This window comes from Manis pentadactyla, chromosome 10 (assembly GCF_030020395.1).
Source record: "Manis pentadactyla isolate mManPen7 chromosome 10, mManPen7.hap1, whole genome shotgun sequence".
Taxonomy (NCBI): Eukaryota; Metazoa; Chordata; class Mammalia; order Pholidota; family Manidae; genus Manis; species Manis pentadactyla.
In genome coordinates this window covers 23525669-23541329 of record NC_080028.1, presented here as the reverse complement: position 1 = coordinate 23541329, position 15661 = coordinate 23525669, and the positions used below count along the sequence as shown (strand labels likewise).

The window sequence follows — 15661 nt, the reverse complement described above, 5'->3', positions numbered from 1 at the left end:
CCAGACGCGCGTCCCCAAGATCAGCCCCGGGCGCGTCGGGGGCAGCTTCCCGGGTTTCTGGCCGGGCTGGCCCCCACCCCCCGTGGGGAGGGGCTGCGGCCGCTCGGAGTCGCTGAGGGTCCGGAGGCTCCTCCCCTGGGGTGGCCGAGCAGGAAGCGGGGAGCGCGGCGGGCGGGGCGCGGGCGCGGCGCGGGGCGAGCGCGGGGCCGGGCGGCGGAGAATGCGCGGGCCTCGGCGGCCAGCCCCGGCGCACAGCCGCGGCCGGGGCGCGCGGCGCGGGGCGGAAAAGCCTGTTTACACAGACTGCACACCGCCTGGGGAATAATGCAGTAAAGGAAGTGAGCCGGCTCGGCCTGACTGCTCCAACTTCCTGCTCTCACACACACCAGAGGGAAAAAAAAAAAAAAGAGGAGCGAGAGAAAGAAAAAAAAGGGGGAAAAATCAGGATCTCATTACAAGAGCAACAGACCGTCTGCAGACGCCTGTCAGCATGGAAAGTCGGGGGCTTTCGCCCGGTTCCTCCTAGAAATTCCCCCGAAGAAGGATCTTGAAAGCTCCCCCACATCTGGGTAGGTAGCAGGGTTTTCTTCTGCCTGTTGCTCGGACAGTTGCAAAGTTTGGCTGGGGGTGGTTTTTCCATCGTTCTATCCTTTGACTTGGTGGGGGTGGGGCGGGTGGGCGCCGCGGGGTGGGCGGCGGGCCTGGGAGGGGGCGCGGCCGTGATGCTGCGAAGCCCACGCCGCGTCCGTGCGCTGGGCCGGGGGCAGCGGCCACCCTGCGCTGGCGACACCCCGCCCTGGAGTGCACGGCGAGCCCAGAGGAGGGGGCGCGCGGGGAGCAGGGACGGTGAGACGTGGGGTCCCTGGGAGGGACGGTGACCGGAGCAGGCTGCGTGCCTGGAGGCTGGACCGCCGCTGGCCTTCCAGCTGGGGCTGGGGCTCCCCACGGGGTGGCAGTGGGCACCGGTGCCCGGATTCGGGGAGAGGATAGAGGTGGAGGGGAGCGAAGACGGGGCTGGGGGCTGCGTCCACTCGCTCGGCAGGTGACCCCCGTCCGGGTCACCAACCTAGGCGCGCGCCCAGCCGGACCTTTAAAAGCCGGCCGAGCCTTCACTGGAGACGGTTTTGGCGCAAGGCAGGGTCTTGGCGTCCCCGCTCATTAGGAAGGGGCTCTCCAGCTTGCGGCTGAAATGTTGGCCTGTAATGCTACTGTAACTTTTTTGGGAGGAGGAATTAACATTTTGGAAGGTTAAAAAAGAAAAACAGGAGGTCTCGGTTTTGTTATGTTTTGTGAACCGAATCATCCTGAGGACAAGCTGCAGTTGGGCGGCGGGTTGGGGGTGGGAACAAGAAATGTTATTACAGAAACTGCAAAAGGGGCTTTTTAGAAAAAAAAAAAAAAACGAGTGTCGGGAGAGTTTCTGGCTTGTCTGGAAACGGCAAGACTAATTGCCATGCGCTTCCGCTTTGAAACTGGCAGCAGACAGCATCTTGAAAATGACTCACTAGAGGAGCTCACAAAGAAACTGTGGTTTGCTCCTTCCCAGGTTTATGTATTTGTGCCTTTTACAGTTTCCTTTGTAGTGTTTGGAGGGGTCCCCCGCCCCTTCCCCGCCGGCGCCCTCCCAGCCCCCGCTCTGGAAGCCCCCGGCCGGTCTTTAACTCCCCCTGCACCCCGGCCCGGAGAGGGAGGGCCGGGGAGCCGAGTTGTTTTCGGAGTTGGCTGGGGAGAGGGTTAAGAGATTCTGCTGCTGCGGGGGGAAAAAGTTCCCTGAATTTTCCACTGGCTGCTGCAGGAAGAGAGAGCCCCTTTAGTCACTGCTAAGTAATGTCTGCACACACACCAACTAATCTCATTAGGAGTTTCCGCTGCTCGGCACAGGAGGGGTTTTGTGCAGCCACTGTCAGCCGGTGGAGCCCTGCGCCGGGGAGGGAGACAAGTCACGGCTTTATTTACCTAGAGGTGCAGCCGCCCAGCCAACTTTGCAGGGTAGCATCTTGAAAACTTTGAAGTCACTTTGGCCATTTTGAATTTCGGACTAACAGGCCTTCTTTCCCAGGTGTGTGTGTGTGTTTGTGTGTGTGTGTGTGTGTGTGCGTGCTCTAACAGGCCTTCTTTCTCAGGTGTGTGTGTGTGTGTAGTGTGTGTGTGTGTGTGTGTGTGTGTGTGTGTGCTCTAACAGGCCTTCTTTCCCAGGTTGTGTGTGTGTGTGTGTGTGTGTGTGTGTGTGTGTGCTCTAAAAGGCCTTCTTTCCCAGGTGTGTGTGTGTGTGTGGGTGTGGGTGTGCTCTAACAGGCCCTCTTTCCCAGGTATATGTATGTGTGTGTGTGTGTGTTCCTAGTACCCAAGCATCCATACTCATCCTCCCAGTCGCTGCTTCAGTCTTTGGGGGCAGGGGGAGCAGGAGGAGATGAGAAACCAAGCAAGTTCCAGGCATCTACTAATGAGCTCAAATCGATTTCTGAGCCTTTTTGCCCTATAGCCAAGCAAAATACCCCTGAATCTTTCTCCCTTTTGCTCTCTCTCTCTCAGTGACACACATTTATTTGGGAAAGGTCAGTTATGAGCTTCAATTTATGGGGATTATAAAATTACAAATTGTGTTAGGAGGGCACGTTGGGTCAGACAGTTAAGAAGACTGTCCATAAGTGTTCTTAGAGTTTCCAGTAATGATCCTGCCCGCACCACCCCTGATGGTCTTTCTATGCCAAATATAGCAAAAGCCTTCTGGCCTTTTTTTTTTCCCCCTTTCTTTTCAAACCTTTAAATGTTGGAAATGTGTAGAGTTACTAAATGGGGTAAAGAGTTTTAAGGAGCCCAAATGGAACAGTGGGGCCCCTTTATTGTCAAGGACGTGCTCTCTTGAGGGTTTTTAAGGTGTTGGCATTTCTTTTGTGGTGGCAAAGCATGTCCGAGAAACAGGCCAACCAGCCTGACCAGGGAGTGAGTCAGTGGACATGAGTACAGGATGTCCCTAACCCTGTGCCTGGCACAGAGTAGATGCTCAATAAATTGTTGCATTGAAAGCTGAGAACAGGACAACAGAACTTAAACAGGTAAAGAAAAAAAGCTGTCCAAGGCTAACATCCTTATGCATGAGCATTCCTGTAGGATGGAAATTGTAAATATTCTTCTCTCAAGACTATATGTCCTTCAAAACAAAAAGAAGGTAATTAGAATTCTTCATCCCAGTAAGTTATTATTTGAAATGCATAATATTAATTTATATCAATAGTTCTCAACTGGGAGTAATTACCCCCTCACCCCAGGACATTTGGCAGTATTTGGAGACATTCTGGTTGTCATAACCAGCGAAGTGCTGCGGGCACCTAGTGGCAGAGGTCACGGATGGTGCTAAACATCCAGTAATGCACAGGACAGCACTCCACCCCAATAATTTTGCAGCCCCAAATGTCAGTAGTGCACAGATTGAGAAACTCTTGTTTACATTGATGATGATATTGGTAACACTTTTATATGCATTCATTCAACAAATAGGACATTTAAAAGTCATTAGTTGCACTTTTCTGCCACATATGTAACATAGTATGCATTAATTTTTCTCTGCATTTTCTTTCTGGTCAGTAATATGCAGTAGAATGACATGGAAATGATGACATTGTGATGGTGTAGCTTTGTGAGCTGAGGGGACCATCTCTGACTCCCTCTCACTTGGTACTAAATGCTTTTTTTAGACCTGAATGGCAAAAGCCCAGTTAGGGAGGGGAAGCAATATTTTTTCAGCCCCATCTGAATGTTGGAGTTTCCTAAACATTTGTCAAAGACCTTTTTTTTTAATTCAAAAAATTTAATAATTCAAAACTGCTAATATACAGTAAATGTACCTCTGAGATCATATATTGTAATTTATATTTGTAATAACTTTTTGGAACTTGACTCTCTTCCTGAAATCAGCTTTAAAGGATTTCCAGGCAGCACATACAAATTAAAATATCCCTTTCTTAGCTGTCAAATACTGGGTTTTGTGTGTTTTCTGCTACCCAATTATATTTATATATTTATCTGGTTCAAGAAACCAATATGATTGCAAAACATTACCTACTGACAACCCATGACACTAAAAAAAAAAACAAAACCCAAGGATGTAACTTTCTGAAATAGAATGTTTTTTCACTGATGGTGAGTTACTGCTTACTAATTAATAGCTTTGCTCCTTTCCAGGCCTAGGGACAAATCAGCCATCTCCATGTTTCCCAGATCAGGGGTTCCTCATTTTTAAACTTTTAAAGAAATGGGTTTTTTGTCTGTTCTGGCTGTGCCCGGGCTTCAGTCAACTGGCTTCTGCCTTTACCTAAGGGCTTGTACCCCCTAAACAGACACACAGGCTGCACAGATCATTTGAATGAAGGACCTGCCCCCTCCTGTCAGATTTCCTGTGTATTTCAGGCAAGAGTTTTTTTAGGTCCTACTTATCCATAATTACTCTTCACCTTCATACATTGATTAATAATGTATTGGAGGTAAACAATAGCCTAACAATTTTCTAAAGGTTAATTGTTGTTTTTCTGTTATAAAAATATTAATATGAATTACCTGAGGAAGACTCAGGAAACGACCAAGAGAAAAATAAACCTCTCCCATTATCCCACTGTTAACATTTTGGTGTATATTTTTCTGGTCTTTGAAAATGCATGTGTGGATATACATACACATACTTGCGAACTACATACAATTTTTAATTGGAATCACACTATGTTTTGTAACTTACTTTTATGCAACAGATCATGTAACACATTTTAATAACTAGTACTGAGACCAAAATTGCCACACAGAGCTTTTATTTATTGATCCAATAAATGTGTTGACTCAACAGTAACAGTGGATTGACATAATTTCTACATGGACTTGTTCGGTGTTTTTGTCTCTGTGGCTCCAAGTAATGTTCTAAGAATGCTGCCCTCTTGAAAGACAGAATTCATGTGCACTGTGAAATTTGGGATTTTGATGAGTTTCTGTGTGACTTAAGAATGAGTCATGATTTGCAGTAGAATATCAAGATGTAGTAACAGGAAGTACAGGACACATCAAAATAGAATGTTAAATGATGAAAAAAGAAACTAGGTTAAACTGAAAATACACTTAGAGCCTCTCTGACTACAAAGAGGGAGGAAGGTGCCTCTTGCACACTTGGACAACTCTTATTTATTACTGTTTCTTTTTATATCAGTAGTTTCTAAACTTTGAAAGTGGTGTTTTAAGTGGATTTTCAGCTCAAGATGACTATTGTCTAGGGCCAGTTTGAATTGAGATTATCCAGCTTTTTGGTTGAAACAATGGCAGTAAGACAAAGTTCTGGTTTTGCCACTTACAGTGCAACTCCAATAAATTACATTATGTGTGTGTGTGTGTGTGTGTGTGTGTGTGTGTGTGTGTGTGTATGTGACCTGTTAACAAATCCTAAAGGCCATCCAAAATGGCAGCCCATTTAATCTTTTAAGTAACTATTCTGCGCAGAAATTTGACTCCCTAAGATTCTTACCCATAACCAAAGTTAAAATGGCCTTTCATCCATTACTGGAAATTTACATATAGTCAGCAGTTTAAAAATAAACCCTCGAATCGGTCATTTCAATAAATTTGCAGTTTGGTTTGAATCGCCACTAGGAATTAACTCATTGACTACTTTGTTTTAATTTACATTTCCTGGAAAGTAGTTATTCAATTTATTAAATTGTTCCAAGAATTAAATCGGTTTGTTGTATAATTTGGCTGTAAGATTGATTTGTATGTTTTTAAAGAAATGAAGATATTGGTTATACTAATATATTCTAATTTGAATTGGTCTGAAGTGAATTTGCTCACTCATATGCTCTAAAAAGAGGTCCTAAAGCACGTAGTATCATAAGTATTTTTAAAGCTACCATCTCTAAGAACAATTCCTGATTTTCTCAGTATAAATATGGGAGTAAGTGGTAGGAGTAAAACACACTTATCTGATGCCTTATCTTTGGTTAGGTTAGCTGTCCTTTACTCCAGGCAATTAGAATAAGGAATCCAAGACTCTTGGTGTCTTTTTCTTTTTAAAAATAATTTACATACATCAGAAGGCACAGATCTTAAAGGTTAATTGTGTACACCTTTGTAATTGCCACCTCCTACCTCCCAATAGAGAATTCTTCTGTCATCTAGCACATTCTCTTATATTATGGCAGTTTCATGGTTCTAGCATGTTATTAAACCCAGGAACACCTTGATAAAATACTGCAGTATTTTTATTTTGAGAGGGCATCTCTCATATTTATTGATCAAATGGTTGTTAACAACAATAAAATTCTGTATAGGGAACTCAGTGCACAATCATTAATCAACCCCAAGCCTAATTCTCAACAGTCTCCAATCTTCTGAAGCATAACGAACAAGTTTTTACACAGTGAACAAGTTCTTACATAGTGAATAAGTTCTTACATGGTGAACAGTGCAAGGGCAGTCATCACAGAAACTTTCAGTTTTGATCACACATCATGAACTATAAACAGTCAAGTCAGATATGATTATTCGTTTGATTTTTATACTTGATTTATATGTGAATCCCACATTTCTCCCTTATTATTATTATTATTATTATTTTAAATAAAATATTACTACAGTATTTTTATTTAATCTGCTTGGTTAAAAATAAGTCACTAGAACATATAGGCCCAGATAAAAGTTTGATCACCAGGTTAAGTCCCTGCTCCATCTTTCTGATGTGATTGTCTTTGAAAATGCTTTCCATCCTCCACCACTATATCCCAGGGGCCCCACATTCCCTCTCACCCCTCCAGTCCCTTCTCCACCCACAAGCTAGAGCTATCCTTAAAACACCGATCTAACCATGTCACTCCTCTGCTTAAAATCTTCCAGTGGCTTCAGCTAGGAGAAAGACCAAAATCCTTAATGTGAGCTACAGGCTTCGGTTTGGCCAGCCACGCTTGTTGCCTCAGTTCCTCAAATGTGTAACGTGCCTGCTGGTCACTGGGTCTTTCCAAATGCTGTTCTCCTTCCTGGGAATTCCCTTCCCGGCCCCCCACTCCCGTCGATCTTCAGTCCACTTTGCCTGGTCAGCTCAGCATCGTTCTCCAGGCCTCAGCTCAACCATCTCTTCTCTGATGAAGCTGCGGCTGGTCCCCCAGGTGAGCTCTCCCATAGTCTCCCACCCCTGGCCTGCCAGGCCCTTGCCACAGGCTTTATTCATAGGTTTCCTTATCACCTGAGTTCTTCCTCTCCATAGCCTTACACAGGTACTGAACCCTTTCAGATACATATTTCTGGAGACAAGGTGGTATCCCTCATTATTCATTAATACTCCTTACCCCAAACTCAGGGACCAAATAGATGTGTTAGGACCCTGATCCCTTGTTATCCAGGCCCTTGACTCCATTAGATTCAGATAGTGAGGGATACCTGGGCATGTGTGTGTCATGCTGTGTCGCACACCTGTAAGCTCCCTCTGGACCTGATCTGTGTTTCTCATCTTTGTATTTATCCCAGTGCTTTGTACTGAATATCAGGCATTCGTTGAACTAAAAACAATCTGGAAGGGGAAAAGCTTGTCAATATAACCTCCACCCCCCCAACTTTTGGCCATTGGACTTGCTTGATAAAGCACTGTATTGTTGTATATAAACCCTGCTCTTTCCTAGACAATAAATTACTTGCACCAGTAAGAGGGATATTTCCTGGTTAAACCATAAAGACAGCCAAGAAGATCCTCTTCAGAGGATATATTGTTTTCCACCATTTGTGTCCAGTCTTGCAAGAAAAGTAGATATGCAAAAATCAGGGTAGTTTGGTATTTGAGGGGACAAACCTTAGTGCTTTTGTTGCTATCAGTGTTCCCTGAGAATGGTTGGCAAACAGGTTACTAATTCACAAGGCAGCACAGTTTGGAAGATTCTCATTATAAAATTATTATTTAAATTAATCATTCTACAGCAACCATCATTAGTCCTTTATCAAGACTTCACTTGAGCAACTTTTCAACTAGGGATGAGTTCCATAATACCACAGCTAGAATCTTTCACTTAGGCTAAAACCTATGTGTGTAGCTGTTGTCCTTTACTTTTCATTATTAGTGAATGACATTCATGATTGATTTAAAAATAGTAAGAGGCTCTGCCTGTGTGCTTTGAACGAATAAATAACTCAATACCTAAATGGTTTTGGGTGAAGGAGGGTTATATCTGCTGTTATCAGCTGGGTTTTGCCAAGGACCAATTTGTTGTTAGTAAAACATTGACCAGAATGTATGATTAAGGAGATTTTCCTCCCTGCACTTGTCAGAAGAGGGAGATTATAGCAACAAACAAGCCCTGGAATTTATTTCAGGTTGTGCTTCTGGGTAACGGGGGAGGAGGGCTGAGGGGGTGTTTCTCCTCCACTGCCCGCATTTCTAAGTCATCCTCAGAATGATGATACCAAGGCCCAGAAAGATCAGAATGTTCTGTTCAGCAAGAAAAGGGGCTGTAGGTGATAGAACAATTCCCTAACAGTAACAGTTAAGAACAGTCCTCTGGTTAATACTCAGTGCGCTAGAAATGTCACCTCCCCACTCTCCCTTTCCTGGAGTTTGGAAAGTTCACCTTTAGAGGCTAAAATATAAGCCCTGGTTGTTGGAGTTGATTTAAAAATGAAAGAGTTGGCACTTGCAGATGTGTGTGCGTGCGCGCGCCTCCATAGATTAGGCTGTGAGAGGGATATACACGTTTAAAAGAGCGGGATAATAATGTGACCTCAATTTTTGCTCCTTCTCCAGAAGGTGACAGAGTCCTCTTCTCATGTAGGATTCGAGCCCTAGTTCTCTACAGAGGATGGGAGCATCAGGGAATGTTAGCTAAATTTTTCTACCCCAGAGAATGATTGTTTTTCTGTGAAAACTCAGACAAGAGTTAGGACTTTTTATATAATTTCCAGGAGAGGAGAAAGCTGAGATTCCTGATTATTTCAGCACAGCTCACTGTGAACATACAAGAAGGGTCCAAACCATTCAGTACTACTTGGAAGACTGCATGTGGGCAAGTGCCTCAGTCTTGTATGGTCTGCACTTTGAAATCCTCTGAAATCGAGAATTCATGAGCGTTGGAGGGAAATTATATTAGCCAATGTCTCCTGCCTAGGTTCCAAGCCCCAGAGACTGATCATTTAGACCAGAGGGGCTGGGGGAAGAGCATTGCTTTTTCTTCCTTTTTTAAAGGATTTTAGAACAAACATCTCCAAATTCTCCCAAGTGGCATTGTGAGTCAGGGTGGGAACTGATTAAATCCCAGGCCCAGAGATGCTCTCACACCCTTGCCTCTAGTGGAGGGCAGCAATACCTTGCTGATGGTTGACTGCATAGTGGATTATTGAGGCAAAAACAGAAGCCATCAGTCAGCCAGCCACTTGGCATTCGCTGACTTTGCCTAAATTAATTCACTCCTCTGGGTGCCTTAGCACTAATTCTCTAATCTGCATTTATGGTACTTGGATAAACTGAGTAATTTTGATGAATATTAAAAATTTCTGAAAGCGAATTAGTTTCATTACAAAAGTATATGCTATTAGAAGGTGTCTTAAATAAAATGACCCCATGTACCAGGGTTCTCAAAGGCTTGGCATCACTGCTTTCAAATAGGAGTGTTGCCCTGCTTTGATTTAAATCAGAGCTGAACCACAAGAACAGCATCCTCCTCCAGCCTTTGCCACATCCTTTGCTTTTTTTTTAACCTAAATATTAAGGCCTCTTAATTTGTCTTTAGGAAAGTAGAAACGTTAAGACCTTGACGTAAAAGATCGTACATGCACCAGATGATTAAAATATAGAAAGGTTGATTTTCTTGAGCATGGGGAAACATCATTTAAAGCAGGATCTGGCTGCTGTTGTACAGTTAATGTATTTGCATTGAACAGTTATTGGAAGAATGACCAGAGCAACAAGTTGTATGTGACATTTCAACAAGGGCCAAGTCAAGTTAGTGGACAGTAGGTTCCTGAATGGGAATTAAGGGGCATGAGGGTGCTTTGGGGTACATAGCGTATGTTTGAAGCTAATGCCACCAACAGCCTTTTTCTTCCAACTGATGCTCTTGATGGCCTCCTGAAGGAAATACGTGTGCACGTTAATCTGATGTGAATGAATGACCATCAGTCTTCCACTTGATGATAGTTTCAATATTATGTTGTTCATCTATTCAGTGTTTTAAGTATAAGGCATTGGGAGACAACAGGCATGAATCACTTGAAATCACTCCTTGTCCATTTTTGCTACAGTTTTCATATAAATAACTATTCAGCGTGAACTCCAAGTTATTTTAAATGTGTTCCAGTTACTGTAGTTTGTCTACAAGTCAGTCTTCTTTTCAACAGACTTTCACTGAAAACTGAGATGTGTTTGCTTGCCATTTTACCATAATGCCATTATATTTTTGCTTCATGTTAAAAAGAACCGTAATAGAACTTACTTGAATTTAGAAGCAACTCTGCCCTTTGGCACCACAATCATTATGTATAGCTAGCCTTGGTAATCTAGGAGCAAAGATGTGAGAGAAACGTATGCATGTGGAGACTGGAAACCTGCAAAAGGGAGAGTGCACCTTCACAAGTTTAGACACATCTCAGATCCCTCACAGATGTCTGCCACATGAGCAGGGGCTGATATTTGGAGGGCTGAAAAATCACTGTTTTTCATAGATCCTTTCCAAAGCAAATATATTATCATACTAGATTTTATGTATAGAAGTTTAGGCCCTAAAATTTGCATTTCCTTAACCAGGAAAGACTTGTGCTAAGAGCACCAAAGGAAAGCAGTGAAGCTAAGGAGACTGCAGACTCTGGAAGCCTGCAGAGCCCAGCTCCTTGCTTAGGCTGCTGCCCCTGCAGCTCTCTGGGCTTCTGAAAATTCTCTAAAGGAGATGTCACCGTTACCAGTGACTCATAACTATTTTTTGCAACCACCCTTTATGTAGTAGGACCCAGAGACTAGCTAACATCAATATTCTCCAGGTGAATCTTTACATTTCCAGGAACCAACACATTTTGGCAAATGATTAATTTCAGTAAAAGGGGAGGACATTTGTAACACTCCTAGCAACTGTAAATTATCAGCACTTCAGATATGCTTTATTATAAAGTTTTAACACTGATACTGATCATATACTTAAACAATGCCAAGATCAGCTAAGAAAGTACCATTTTCCATGTCCATATACTGTTGTGAAAAGATAAAGTAAAATGGTTTCTTCAGTGGGCTTCCTCCAGGTGTGCTGATGTTGGGGACAGTTTTCTTCTGTGATGTAACCAACCAGAAGTGACTGAAGAAATGATATTTTATGTTCTGTAGAGAAGATGAGAGCTGCCAGTTCCCCAGGGAAGACCCTGGCCTCTCTCCGTCTTCAGGCTACTGCCAGGGCTTTCTGTGAAGGAAAAGCTGGAGGTAGGGCCCGGGGTTCCCATGCGCCATCCGTTCCTAAGATTAGTGGCCTGATGTGTCATGCATGTGTGAACAGCAGTCACGGGCAAAGAGAGACTCATTCTGCTGATGGCAGTAGTGTAGTGGAGACAGACTGCAGTGACCTACGCGGAGGCTGCAGGACCCACAGTGGCTTTAGTAGGATGGGAGCAGCAGCAATGGTCGCACCGGACAGAGTTTTGGAGGGACCGGAGAAATGGCCCTGGGGGCCCTGGCATGGAACTAAGGAGGTAGGATTTCCATGTAGACATGGAGGTGGGGGCCTAGACCGGCTGCAGCCAGGCCAGGGGAAGGGGAAGGTGTCCAGATGGTTACCTCTGTCCGGAAATGCCTGAGGCTGCAGCAGGACTGGATGCCGAGCACAGCTGTGCAGATTTCCCGGTACCCCCGTCCCTCGGGGATCCTTCTGAGAGGAAGGGCTGGTGTCGCAGCCCACACCTGACCTCACCCGGGACTGGGGTCGGCCCGGTGTGTGTGCACACGTGTGAGAGACGCAGGGCAGGTGCCCCGCCGCCGATCCCTGGCATGGGCGGCACTAAGGGAACGGTTGGAGGAGGAAGGGCACTACTGTGAAGCCAACATATTGCTGGTTGCCATTGATGGAAGAAGAACAGTGTCCAGATTTTGAATTAGAAGAGCCTAGACATGCATTTTCTTTTCTTGGATTAAACATGTTTTCTATTGCTTTTTTCCCCTGATGTTTCCACTGGGTGGTGGTGCAGGAATTCCTACCTTTTGCCTTGGATCTACCCTTCCCAGAAAGACGCCGCTGAAGCATAATTGGAGGAAGTCCTGATTTAGAAAGATTTTACAGTTTCAACACAATAGAAGAGTTTGGAGGATGCTCTGGCAGGAAACGTTTCAGTTTCTGGATGTGGAAAAACCACCATCATTTTGTATCACGCAAAAGTGTTCTTACTGCCCAAGGAATATGCTTGAGGCCTGCGCCAGCTTACTATTGAGCACAGAAAAGCTTTCAAGTGTATCTGAAAGACTATGGTTGCATTCTAGTGGAAGCCGTATGAAAGATATCCTTTAGCTTTATTTATAAACTGATCATAACAAAGTTGCTAAGCAAATAAACATTTTCTGATAAGACAACCACAGATTTTAAAAATATCTCTGTTGAGGCTTTACTTGAAGCTGAAGGCCTTATTCCATTCCTATTTTAAAGATCATTTGCATGATGTATTGAACAAGAGGAGAACTTAGAGATTTTTTACTTTCAAAATACTTTTAATCACAAGAAGTCTTAGTTTGGTAACACTCGTGTATGGAGGGCACAGTGTTGACCTTATTCCTGTTTGAAAGATAAAGAAGTTGAAACAGAGGAGCTCGTGCAGCTCTTTTAAGACTGTGGCCTGTGATGAAGATGTGTGTGTTCTGACTCCCAACTTTTCCCCTTACGCACAGGATCGAATTTTACAAATACTTAGAGTACAAAAATTTAGGTAAAAGACTTTCCATTCAAAGGCCTATGAAATATAAGAACCACGGGTAGTAAGGGGGGGAGTACCCACTGGAAATTAGGGAACTTATTAAATTGAAGCTCAAATTTAAGGTCAGTTAGCAAGATTTTAAGTAAGTTATACTGAACATGAAACAAGAGTTTTTTTTCAAGTGCATGTCGTGATCCTCCATGAAATTCCAAGCATTGCTTTTTTAGAACCTGAAACAGGGCTTCCCCCAGAGATTTTCCTCTTTAAAGGAAAAGTTCCGAGTCCCTGCTGGGAGCTAGGTGCCCTGCTAAGTACTGTCATGTCGTTTTGGTAGGATTCCCTGCCCTTATTCGCACGGGAAGTATTTCTCATGATTCATTTCATTGTTACATGAAATGTGCACAGGTTTGGGGCCCCTCTCCAGGGCCAGGCTAGATCACTTAGGTTTTGTTTCTGACCTTCGTCCCCGGGTTCCACTGGCCTGTGTGCACACACGCAGTGGGGGGATGGTCTCTCCCGCTGAGGAGGGGCTAAGTTACAGAGGGTACAGTTCTCGTGCGTGCCCTGTTGTCCTGATCAAGAGCCAACCTCTATCAGTTGGGTTTAGATGAACCTGGACTGTATCTAAACCAATATACAGGGCTTTTTAAAAGGGAAGTTGGATGACAAATATGATGGTGGGATAGGTTCAAAGTTTTGTTGTTAGAACAGAACCAGTCGCAATCACTGGAATCACAATGAGACAGAGCCAGAAATGAACAAGGAAAGTTGCCGATTTGATTCCTAGTTGGGAATGTTGTGTCGCCCTGAGTTAAAATGAGACATTTCTCTTAGTGGCAGTGAGGTACGCATCTAAGAGGCCCCTGCTAGGGGCAATATGTGTGGTGACGTGCTGGACCTCAGAGCCAGATGCGTTTGCATATGAGTCTCTGTCCTTATTACTCTTGTGGCCCTGTCTTCTTTTCACCTTTCTAAGTATGACTTCCTCATGGAGTATCACATTTAGGCAACACGTATAATGCACTCAGCACAATGCCTGGCACAATAAATGCTCGTGAAATGTTCACATTAAAAAAGAAAAGCACAGATTGAAAGAAATTATTATTATTTTTTTTGGTATGAGCCCTATTCTTGAGAATTGCATGGGATCTCAGTATTGCTGGTTGGGGAGGAAACTGCTACATTTTTCTTAGAATGGGGCACTTTACATGAGATTTACTAATTACCTTTAGGGTCTTACAGACCCTGTTGAAATTATGTATGAATGTATCTTTTTTTTTCTTTAGAGAATTTTATATTCTCAAAGGGCCCATGGACCAAACACAGGAAGAAGATACTGCCTTAGGGATGTGATTGTGTGTGTGTGTCTATGTTTCTATTCTCTGTGTGTGCTTTTACGATAGAGGTTGACTATATGAGATTGCTAGTGTTTGACTGTTTTGGGCCAATAAAAAAAACAACGATTTCTTATAGTTCAACCTAATAGTTGGTGAAATTGTTAAGAAACATAATTTGAAACAGTATCATAATGAAAGAAATTAGGATGAGGTATGATTATAGCTTATTTTCATAGGTGATTTACCAAAGCCTTGCAAGTTAAAACTCATCAGGTAGTCTTGGACCACCAGTGATCATTTTTATCTGCAGTAACTTCTGTGTACAGCATTATGACAGAGTCCTGATTTTCACTGGGGACTTATACTGGTAGCTCTCCCACATCTAATGAATCATTTTTCTAGTTGATCCAAATGACAGGTGTTGGAGAATTTGCTTAGTATTTTTTTCCCTGTTGACCTTGTAGGGTTAATGACTCTGCGGAGGAGAAAACGTCTCAAGGAGTTTTCTTGGGCAGTAGGAGCAGCGTTCTCTCAGAACGCGGGGTTTGGCTGTCATTTTGAGGGTTAATGCAGAGCTGACACACAGGCAAAATGAAACCAGAGATGCAATTACAAAGTGGGACAGATGTAGGAGGCCAGGTTTCCTGTGGCCCATTTTCCAGTTTCCTGCCTGCGACCTGCAGAAGAGGAAGCTGAAGGCTACCAGGTATGAGAATTGAAGAAGGACATGCTTCAGGCCAGGATTAAGATGTACACAAACAACACGGACACCAAAAACAATAGCAAAGAAAGTGAACGTTTGGGTTTTAGTCCAGAAATGTCTGACAAAGAACAGCCCATTTGTTTAAAGTAAAGCATTGTTAGCAGAACCTGTACGTCCCCATGAGACTCTATGGTGGGACCTGGGGACTGTCCCAGGTAGTAGGAACCTCTGATTTTTATAGCCCTACTCACTTTTCAAGATGTGGTCTGCTTTTTCAATACTGTTGGTTAACTGAAAAAATTTTCCCTGCAGTGCCCAGGACTTCTAAATCTGTTTCCTGGGGATGTTGATATATGAGGGAGGTGGATGTGGTGAACTGAGTGGCTATAATGAACTGCAGCTTTGCTTTGCGAAGACTGAGTGACCAGTTGGCTGCTTTGATCAATCAGGCTTGTGTTCCTTTTAACTGCCCAATAAAATTTGTGTGATGTTTTCAAAGAAAAAATTAAGTGGAGAGGTGTATGTTGAAGACTACAGAGGGCGCACTCTGTCTGCACGGCCACCCGAGGAGCCACACGGGGACAGGCAGGGTGTCAGCGCTCAGAAGACACTGGAGAAGTGGATGAGTCCATCTTTCTCCCGAAGTAGAGAAGAGAAAGATTATTCTATGTCTGGGCTATTTAGCACATTATAAAAGAATCTCTGAAGTCGGATATTACGATTCTCACTTAAATGG

The 15661-nt window shown here is 43.8% G+C and overlaps 1 protein-coding gene across 3 annotated transcripts in view; it reads left to right on the top strand.

The window, feature by feature from the left end:
- Positions 1-227: 227 nt before the first annotated feature.
- The window catches only part of ELK3 (ETS transcription factor ELK3), a 63718-nt gene continuing 48284 nt past the window's right edge, over positions 228-15661 (top strand). For 2 of the 3 annotated variants that reach the window (XM_057486497.1, XM_036891573.2), the window contains exon 1: positions 228-569. The gene's annotated coding sequence lies outside the window, so the exon portion shown is untranslated. Of the gene's footprint in view, positions 570-824; positions 847-15661 lie in introns of those variants that run through there. The other variant, XM_036891574.2, reaches the window with a different exon arrangement.